The 9427-nt window shown below is 36.0% G+C and overlaps 1 long non-coding RNA gene across 1 annotated transcript; it reads right to left on the reverse strand.

Annotated features, from left to right (window-relative positions):
- Positions 1-2386: 2386 nt before the first annotated feature.
- Positions 2387-6902, reverse strand: LOC131074106 (uncharacterized). The gene is made up of 2 exons (XR_009113024.2): positions 3122-6902; positions 2387-2982 (listed from the first exon to the last, which is right to left on the reverse strand). It is a non-coding gene; the product is annotated as an uncharacterized LOC131074106 (long non-coding RNA).
- Between the last annotated feature and the right edge of the window lie 2525 nt (positions 6903-9427).

The following is a 9427-nucleotide window of genomic DNA, read 5'->3' on the forward strand; positions in this document are numbered from 1 at the left end:
TTGATGATGTATGAAACTTTGTTGATTATGAGTTTAGTAAGGATGAGTTAGATGAAGCTCTAGATAAGTTTTTGAGCCCTAAGCCTTCTAAATTCTCATTTTGCCAAAAGTTAATCAACCTTGTTACTATGCCATTTTGTGGTGATGAGAAAGATAAGTTGAATGACCCCTCTCATGGGCATATTCCTATCAACTCCTCCACTAGATCTAGCAACATAGTTGATTCCCATTATTCCCTCTATGATGTTATGTCTCCTTTTGAATCCAAAGATAAGCCTTTCAATCACTATGACCATGCTTTATTGGATGATGCCCTTGATGACTTTATGTCTCTACGTAAACTTCCAAACAAGAATAATACATCTAAAAAATTAATCAACATGATCAATCTGAATGAACATAGCAAGCCACTTTTTATTGTCCAAGGTGCTTGTCCTTCTCCAACTTCACCTCTTCCTAATCAACCTCTTTTCATGGCTCAAGGTGGATATGGTCATGATTCCTTTAGCACTCCAAACAAACCTATCATTACGGTTCAAGGAAAGAATCCCACTAAGAGTCCTTATAGCTATGCTAGACAACTTACTAAGGATAGTTATAATGCAGTTGCACATACCTATAACACAAGAAACAATAGTGAACCTAATCCTCCTCCAATTGTTCTGACTCCTCTACCTGATCCTCAACTCATTCTTCCTCAAGCACCCCATATTTGACAAATCCTTGGTAAGGAATATGATCTTGTGGAACAACTTAAAGCTACTCCTGCCAAGATATCCCTTTGGGCTTTGCTTCAAACTTCCTTGACTCATCATGGAATGCTACAAGACGCCTTGAAAACATTGAATGTCCCACCCGCAGTGACGTCCAATAATATGGCTTCCTTGATTCACTCTATTACATCACCTAAGGCTCAATTTGTGTTTACACAAGATGAGTTGCCTTCTAATGAAATTCAACAACAATATGATCCCTTAATGATTGTGGTTATCATAAATGATAGCGCGATAAAACGAACATTAGTGGACAATGGTTCTAGCCTTAATCTTTGCAGCATTAACCTGTTGCATAAGATCAATGTTGATACATCTCTTATCAAGCCTGATTCTCTCACTATATGTGGCTTTGATAATGTTGCTAAATCTTCACTAGGTATCATCACCTTGCCTATTAAGGTAGGTCTTGTTACTTTACCTACTCCTATCCATGTTATGTCCGAAGAGTTGACACGAGATTTCAAGCTTGTTTACAAACATCAAGTTGTAAATCCTCTTCAATCAATTCTTCCCCAACTATCTTAGACAATTCCTCTAAAGTTTCTACTCCAATTAGTAAGAATATTTCACTCCAATTAGTAAGAATATTTCATTCTAGATCAATCCCTAATGCTTCCTCAAGTGGACCTAAAGTTCTTGAGGAAGAATCTTCTCAACCTAATTCTACAATTGAGAATACAATATGCCCTATATAGATTCTTGCAAAAGATGATTGAGGATCCCTTGATTTCAATCCTACTTTTGTAGGGTAATACAAAATTCCCCCTACAGAACCTAAGGTTGAAAAGAAGAAAGAAGAAAAAGAACCTAAAAAACAATTTACTTTGTCTAGGCCATTGAGTAATAACTTTGTGGTGGCTTCTCAGATTCCGGAAAGGACTACCCTTTATGGTCCTGGTTTTCACGTCCTAACTAGGTGTGGGTATAATGGAAATGAATGTGGTGCTCAAGAACAAGGGATTAATCCCTTGGAAAACAAATTCATTGGCTTATGTTTTTTCTACCGCTGATTTGAGTGAGTACTTGAGTGGAATAATCAATAAATATGTTATCTTTGGATGTACTTATCTTATATGTTTATCTAAAGATAGGTCTTTAATTTACTTTTATTTTGTTTTCTATTTATCAATTTGTATGTCTCTTTTTATTTATCAATTTGTATGTCTCACTAATATGTCCAGAATATATTGACTTACACTTCTTGTGTCTTTAGCTTGGATGTTTTTTCTACCTATGATTTGAGTGAGTACGTGATTGGAATAATCAACAAATATGTTATCTTTGGATGTAAATTAAATTATAAGATAAGTACATCCAAAGATTTAAAAGTACTCACTCAAGTGAAAGTTCTACTCGCCGACGTTGTAATTTCAAAATTTGGAGTTAAGTACTAATCTTTTTCTCAAAGAAGATGCAACAATTCCTCAAAACATTCATCTGTAACCAGTTCTATAATTATTTTGAGATAGTTCTGAAATTTAAGGAAAAAGAGAACACGAAATGGCAACGTCCGCAAATGCCTCTAATGTATATTTGACCACAGTTATATTTGAAATGAATAATTTGATGTTAAATCTTCTGGGAAGCAAATTGGATATCAGCACATCGTGGAATTCAACATCTTAGCAGAGAGGCTGCTAATTATATTTCAAGAAATTTTGCGCTTGCAAGTTCCAATAACATGATAAAGGCATGTTGCTTGGCTTATGATAATTACAATATCAGCTCAATGGTAAAAAAAATCATAGAAAGAAATTTACCCTGGGCTGCTGATTAAATTTCAAGGAATTTTGCGCTTGCAAGTTCCAATAACATGATTAAGGCATGTTGCTTGGCTTCTGATAATTACAGACACAATATCAGCTCATTGGAAAAATCAATTATAGAGATTTTTGCGCTTGCAAGTTCCATTAAAAAAAAAAAGGCATCTTGCCACTCCAGCTTCCGAACATAAACCCAGCAGTGCACAGTTTTTCTTGTTCTCTGGAAATGATGACAAATCTAAGAAGCTTTCCCTCCCAAAATCATCCAAGAGATCGACACTGGCCTTCAAGCATCTAAAAAGCCCTTCTTTGTGCTCAGTGAATATGAATTCCCCGTGAGAAGCCTAATTCTTTGCATTCAACCAGGTCACATAGGTTCCCCATTCAAAGAGCTCACAATCACCCTTTAGAGGAAGGGTTAGGCACTTACATTATGCTTGCACCTGCAAGTTCTTAAAGCAAAAACACAAATAAGCATGTAATTCATTTTACTCTCGTTGTTGACTTTACTTGATTTCATATGAAACTTTGGGGTTATCACAATTATTTTGTGGGTGTGGGGGGTGTTAGAGAAGACTATACCTCAATGACTAGATTTGCATTTCGGTATCCTGGAATATAATCAAGTAAAGGACTTTTTAGGGATAATAGAAATGTCTCTGGTTGTGATAACAGTCTAGTACCCTGCCGCTTCAAGTAGTTATTCGTCCATGACTAGATTTGCATTTGCGGTACTTGGAATTGATGTCTGTCCAAAGGCGAGAAGCAGATAAGCGAGGGAGCATCCTCGTGGCCCAGCAATAGCAACTGATTACCCTGGCGCTTCCAGTAGTAATTCTTCCAAATGAACCCTGAACCAGTAATCATCCAATATCATCAGGTTTCAATTACATTGACTAAAAAGCTGCTGATGTAGCTGTATTCGTGCTTCTAGATTCTGAAACTCGAGCTTTTTCCTTCCAACAATATTCTCCCACATTGTCTCTACAATTCCCTACTGATTTGGGGACTGATTGGGGACTCTGAAACAGTGATATTAGTTTTGCCCAATCCATATTAGTAATTATGGATGCTTCTGGTTTAAATTGTGTGTTTGTTTGCATCAACATTACCTTTCAGATCACACTCATCATCAGGATGATGCAAACAAACACAATATAAACCAGAAGCAAGCATGAAATGTACATTTTTAAGTCCATAGAAAAAGAAAATTTCTTTTCAGTATGCTGCAAAAGAACTGCTGAATCCTTGATCAAACCATCAAGAAGAATAATAATTGTTGAAAATCTAAGAATGCAGCAACTTAACACCAGAAAAGGTAGGCTGACCACATGGAAAACACCTCAGGATTGTAAACTAAATGGTGCAAATTGACAAAACACTACTTTTCAGTCCATAGAAAAAGAAAATTACTTTTCAGTATGCTGCAAAAGAACTGCTGAATCCTAGATCAGACCATCAAGAACAATAATCATTGTTGGAAATCTAAGAATGCGGCAACTTAACACCAGAAAAGATAGGCTGACCACATGGAAAACACCTCAGGAACAGACAATATGTAAGGATTAGTGCAAACTGATAAAACACTCCTAGTTTTCTTACTTACAATCATTTAACCGATATACTAACAGGCAAATAATCGTCCAAGCAAGTAGACTATAAATTCAAAAACCTATCTTAGCCTTATAAAAAACACCTCAGAAACAGAGAATATGGAAGGCTTGTAAACTAAATGGTGTAATTGACGAAACAATCATTAAAATCGACATACAAACAGGGAAATAATCGTCTAAGCATGTAGACTATAGGTTCTAAACCGATCTTAGCCTTAAATGTCCACAGATCAATTTAACCTTATGTCCTACACGCCAAAGCCCTTTGCCCAACATCTTAGGTCATTGATAGGATGGGCCTAAAATACTCAGTGGTTTCCTCATAAAGGATTAAAAATTAGTTGAAAGCAACACCAACAAAATAAAACCAAGATATGACAGCCTCTTCTATTTCAGTACTTTGGCGCAGGTTAACTGAACTCATTTGCTGTAATCATGGCATTCAGCTTACTACTCATTATATAGAGGCTATAATCCCCTGCATAGATCTTTCAGGACTAGGATAAGATTTCTAGAATCTAAGGCCATTTGGTCTGGGGTACCCCTTCTAGCTTGAATAACATAAAGCATATCTATACTTTCAAAATACATATTGAGAGCGCTTATGGTCTCAAAGGGCTTTCCATCAATACCCTCGCATCTTATATTACTAATTTTGACAAAAATCTGAATTTAAAAAAAAATGAAGTAGCTCTACAATACATCATTTAAGAATCAATAAGTTAAATTTTTCAGATGGAAATCTTTTTTCAATTATAACTGAAAAATATTTTTTTCATTTAAGTCTAATCAATCGTAGCTGCTTCAAATTTATAACTCCACTAGATATTCAATCCGAAGATAAGGCATATAGCTAGATTAAACCAAAGCAACCAACCAATATCACTCAGAAAACAGATAAGACTAAAATACACAGAAATTTGCTTTTAAGATATTCAGAAAGTTAAAAGAAAACAATCCTCAAAAATAGCAGATCCACAAACAGCAATGGAAGGGACATACATACCTCCAAAGGATTTGTACAAAAAACTATCAGCAAACTGTATGAACAGTATCCGCAGCACTCCGTGAAAATATGAATAATAAATTATTTTAATACTATTATTATTAGAAAATTTATGCACAAAATTTTGGAGGGTATAAAATGAGAAATATTTTTAGCCCCTCCATTTTTTCTACTGCTATTCTATAGATTATCCTTTTCACTATAATTTAAAACTTAGGGGACACTTTAACCAGAAAATTGACTTAAGCATGGGAACAGGGGTTGGCCCCTTCCATTTCAGTACTTTGACGCAGGTTACCTAAACTCGCTTACTATTGAAGGGTATTCAGCGTGCTACTTATATCTAGGGTCTATAATTCCTTGTATAGATCTTTCAGGACTGCCATAAGACATCTAACATCTAACGCCATTTGGGCTGGTATGGCTCTTCTAGCTTGAGTATGTGTGAAGCATATTACACTTACGATATAAATTGAGAGCGCTAATGGTCTCACAAGGCTTTCCATAGTAGGGTATCTAATCCCAAATGTCCGAGAACATAACTGAATGCTTACGATATAAATTGAGAGCGCTAATGGTCTCACAAGGCTTTCCATAGTAGGGTATCTAATCCCAAATGTCCGAGAACATAACTGAATGTACGGAGCTCCAGCAAAAAATAGTAACCCTCAGCATCTCGTATATTGGTTTTGAAAAGGCATCCAATTGAAAAAAAAAATTGAAACAGCTCTTCAATACATTATTGAAGGATCGATAAGTTGTGCCACCCAGTTGGAATCCCGAAAAAAATTCCGTCTGAAATTTTTTTATCGATTATAATTGTGCTGCACAGCTTAATGATCCCTCAAAGATGTATTAAAAAGCTGCTTCGAATTCTTCCGTATCTTCATTTATTACTAATCGATCGTAGCCGCTTCTTGACCCTTTTGGACATTTTTGAGCTTAGATACCCTATGATGAAAGCCGTGCAACGACCCAATGCACGCTACCAATTTTTTCAAATATACATCCCACAATTTTTATTCCTTCTCTGGAAGGAAAAATAGAGTCCTGTTATCCAATTTTGTTAAAAAAACGACCAAAAAAAGGAAAATTTCTTGGAAACTTCGTAATTTATAGATACTTCCTTTCCTTCTCAGATACACACCTGTGTAATTTCCTCATTTTTTGTACCATTTTGATTCGGTTACACACCTACAGTGGAAACCTCTTAAATCACGCGATGCAAATTGAATAAATGATAAACCTTAGTAACTAATTTTTAATAAAATTACGTTTTTAATCCTACCGGAAGCAGATCCCTAAACTGGAAGAGCCACTTGTTAATCTGTGGAAGACAGAAACCAAGAAAGCGGCTTGTGCCGTGACAAAAGGCGGCGCAGGTGAACGAGGTCGCTCTGGCCTCTCAGAAGCTCACCACAATGGCATGTGATATTTTGAGCTTTATGATCTGCGATCGCATCGGGTAGAGTTCAACCATGCCGTTCCAACCGCCCTGATCCTCATTCACTAAAAAATCTTTTAAAAAAACAAACACACTCAAAAATGCCGCCCTCAACGCCAGTTCTGCAGGCCCATTCTTCCATGGCCACTGCTGCTCTGGTCTACACAGAAAAAAGAAAACAAAAGAAGGGCAAAGCAAAAACAGGTTGCTGATTAGAGTTTGAATGGTTTGTGGACGGTGTCGAGCGTAATTCAAAATTCTCATTTTAGGGTTAGGTCTTGTTATTTAGGGTTTGGTGACGTTTTCGTTTTCGTTTTCGTTTTCTTTTTCTTTGCAACGCTCATTCCATTGATTATAAAAATGCGTTTAGGGTTTATAATAATTTAATATTAAAAATATTATTTGTAAAATTAATGGATAGGTGCAATATTATTTAAATATGATTACTAGCGATTGCATCTTGGTATATAATGGGTACACCAAAGAGGAGGGTTGGAATGTTAATTATGAAAAAAATGTTGTTTATTTCTTGCATACATTTGTGTGGTACATGAGCTCAATTAGTAGACCATTTAGAAAATGGTATTGTTTGTGCAACAAGGGTATCGATGAAGAAGTGACTGCTTCAAATCAATTATACATCCACTTGAAGGTATCTAAACACAACTACAACAAAATTTATGAATCAAAAGATTATCAGGCTCCATTATCAATAGGCTCATGTTATGTTTAAGAGGGGGAGAAGAGAGATGCATTGATATGCGCACAGAGAGACAAACTGATATGGATGTTGAAATCTAGAGAAAGGGAGGGGTGAAGATGAAGAGAGATAAATAGATAAAAAGATAGAGGGGTAGAGGTGGAGATAAAGATCAAGATAGAAAGGGAGAGATATAGCGGATGATATATATAGAGGGAGAAGTAGAGATATAAAAATTGAGATGGAGAAAGGAAGAAAAATAGGGGGAGAGAGAGAGAGAGAGAGAGAGAGAGAGAGAGAGAGGGAGAGATATAGCGGATGATATATATAGAGGGAGAAGTAGAGATATAAAAATTGAGATGGAGAAAGGAAGAAAAATAGGGGGAGAGAGAGAGAGAGAGAGAGAGAGAGGGGGGGTAGAGAAATAGATAGATAGTAGGGATAGTGAGTGAGCAAGGGAGGAAGAGATGAGAGAGAGAGGGGGGGGGGAGGAAGAGATATAGATAGAGGGAAATATGGAGAGATGAGAAGGATAGAAAAAGAGATAGGGAGATGAATGAGGAAATAGAGAGAGGTAGAGAGATCGAGGAGAGATGGAGTGCATGAAAGAGAAAGCAAAAGAAATGGAGTAAATGTGAGAGAGAGAGAGAGAGAGAGAGAAGAAGGAGAAGAAGATGGAAAGAGGTCTAGAGAGATGAGTGTTAGGGTTAGGGTTCAATTTTGTTATTAAAGTTTTGGGTTGAATTTGGAATAGGGTTTGGGTTTGATTTGTTATAGGATTACGAGTAAATTCAATTTAGGATACAATTTGGTTTAAAGTCAACATTAAATTTGTATTGGGGTTCAATATGATTTAATCAAGTAGGGTTTATTTTGGTTTAGTATTAAGGTTAGGTTGAATTTTATTTATTGCTGATTTAAATATTAAAATATATTTTTTACATAATTTAAAAAATTATATATTTTTTGCTAAGTACTACACAGCAGAGCTCCGGAGCTTTGTACTAATATTAAAACAAGTTTTACATCAAAAATTACAAAGATAGTCATTATGTATCACATCTAGTTTTCAAGATATTAAAGTTTCCATTTTTGGAGGGTGTGATGAAAGGTTTAAATTTAATTTTGAGAACTTTAAACCCTCTTAAATGCCTTGAAGAGTGGGTGTAAATGGCATACTGGTTTATGAGGTGATAGAGAACTTCACGAGCTTTCCAAAACTTCAAACGGTTCATCAATCGAACACACAGTTCACAAGTTATGGCCTCTCGAAGTTTGGACTCCTAAAATAGGAAATGTAAAATGCATCGAACACATAAATGAGCTGGGTAAGTGCACCAAGATGGTGAACAGAAAAGTGGCCACATGCCAAAAAAAATTCATAACCCGTACGGGTTCTAAAATTTCAAAAATGTGCTAGGCTTGGTAACACCAAGCCTTACCAAGCCTAGATAAAAAACAATTAAAAAAACCAAAAGTTCCTCAAAGCCCGTATGGGTTTTGAGGAACATTTTTTTAAAATAAAAAAATTTAAAGTTTCTCAAAACCTGTACGAGTTTTGAGAAACATATTTCTTTTCTTTAGGCCATGGGTTTTGGCCATTTTCAACGCCAAAACCCGTGGAACAGCAGCAAGGAGAAGCAAAAAAGAGCATCAAACCCGCACGGGTTTGCAACAATTTTTCATTTTCCCGTCATCAAAAGAAATTTTCAACAATGGCACCCCGTTGAACAGGTAAGATTTGATTTGTTTGATTATTTTTCTTTGCATTTTAATTAAATTAGGGTTTTTTAATTGATTTAAGTGTTGTTTTATTAATTTGATGTCAAATTCTTCAAGCAATCACCAAAAATGAAATAGACAACAAAGACCTCCTCCTGCACAAGCAACACAAGAAAACCTTGTTAACATTGCATAAGAGAAACAAAAAAACCCTCAAAATCCTGAAAATGTTGCTCCTCAACAACCACCACCACCCCGAAACCCTCCACATCCTCCATTAGATCATGTAGATGCCACACAAGAGGATCTCATCAATCGGCTTACACAAAATAGTGCCCAAATTTCTATTTTGGTGAATAGGTTGAGGACCTCTAAGCTTGAGCACCACTCAACCCTTGCAAGA

Source organism: Cryptomeria japonica, chromosome 4, assembly GCF_030272615.1.
Source record: "Cryptomeria japonica chromosome 4, Sugi_1.0, whole genome shotgun sequence".
NCBI lineage: Eukaryota > Viridiplantae > Streptophyta > Pinopsida > Cupressales > Cupressaceae > Cryptomeria > Cryptomeria japonica.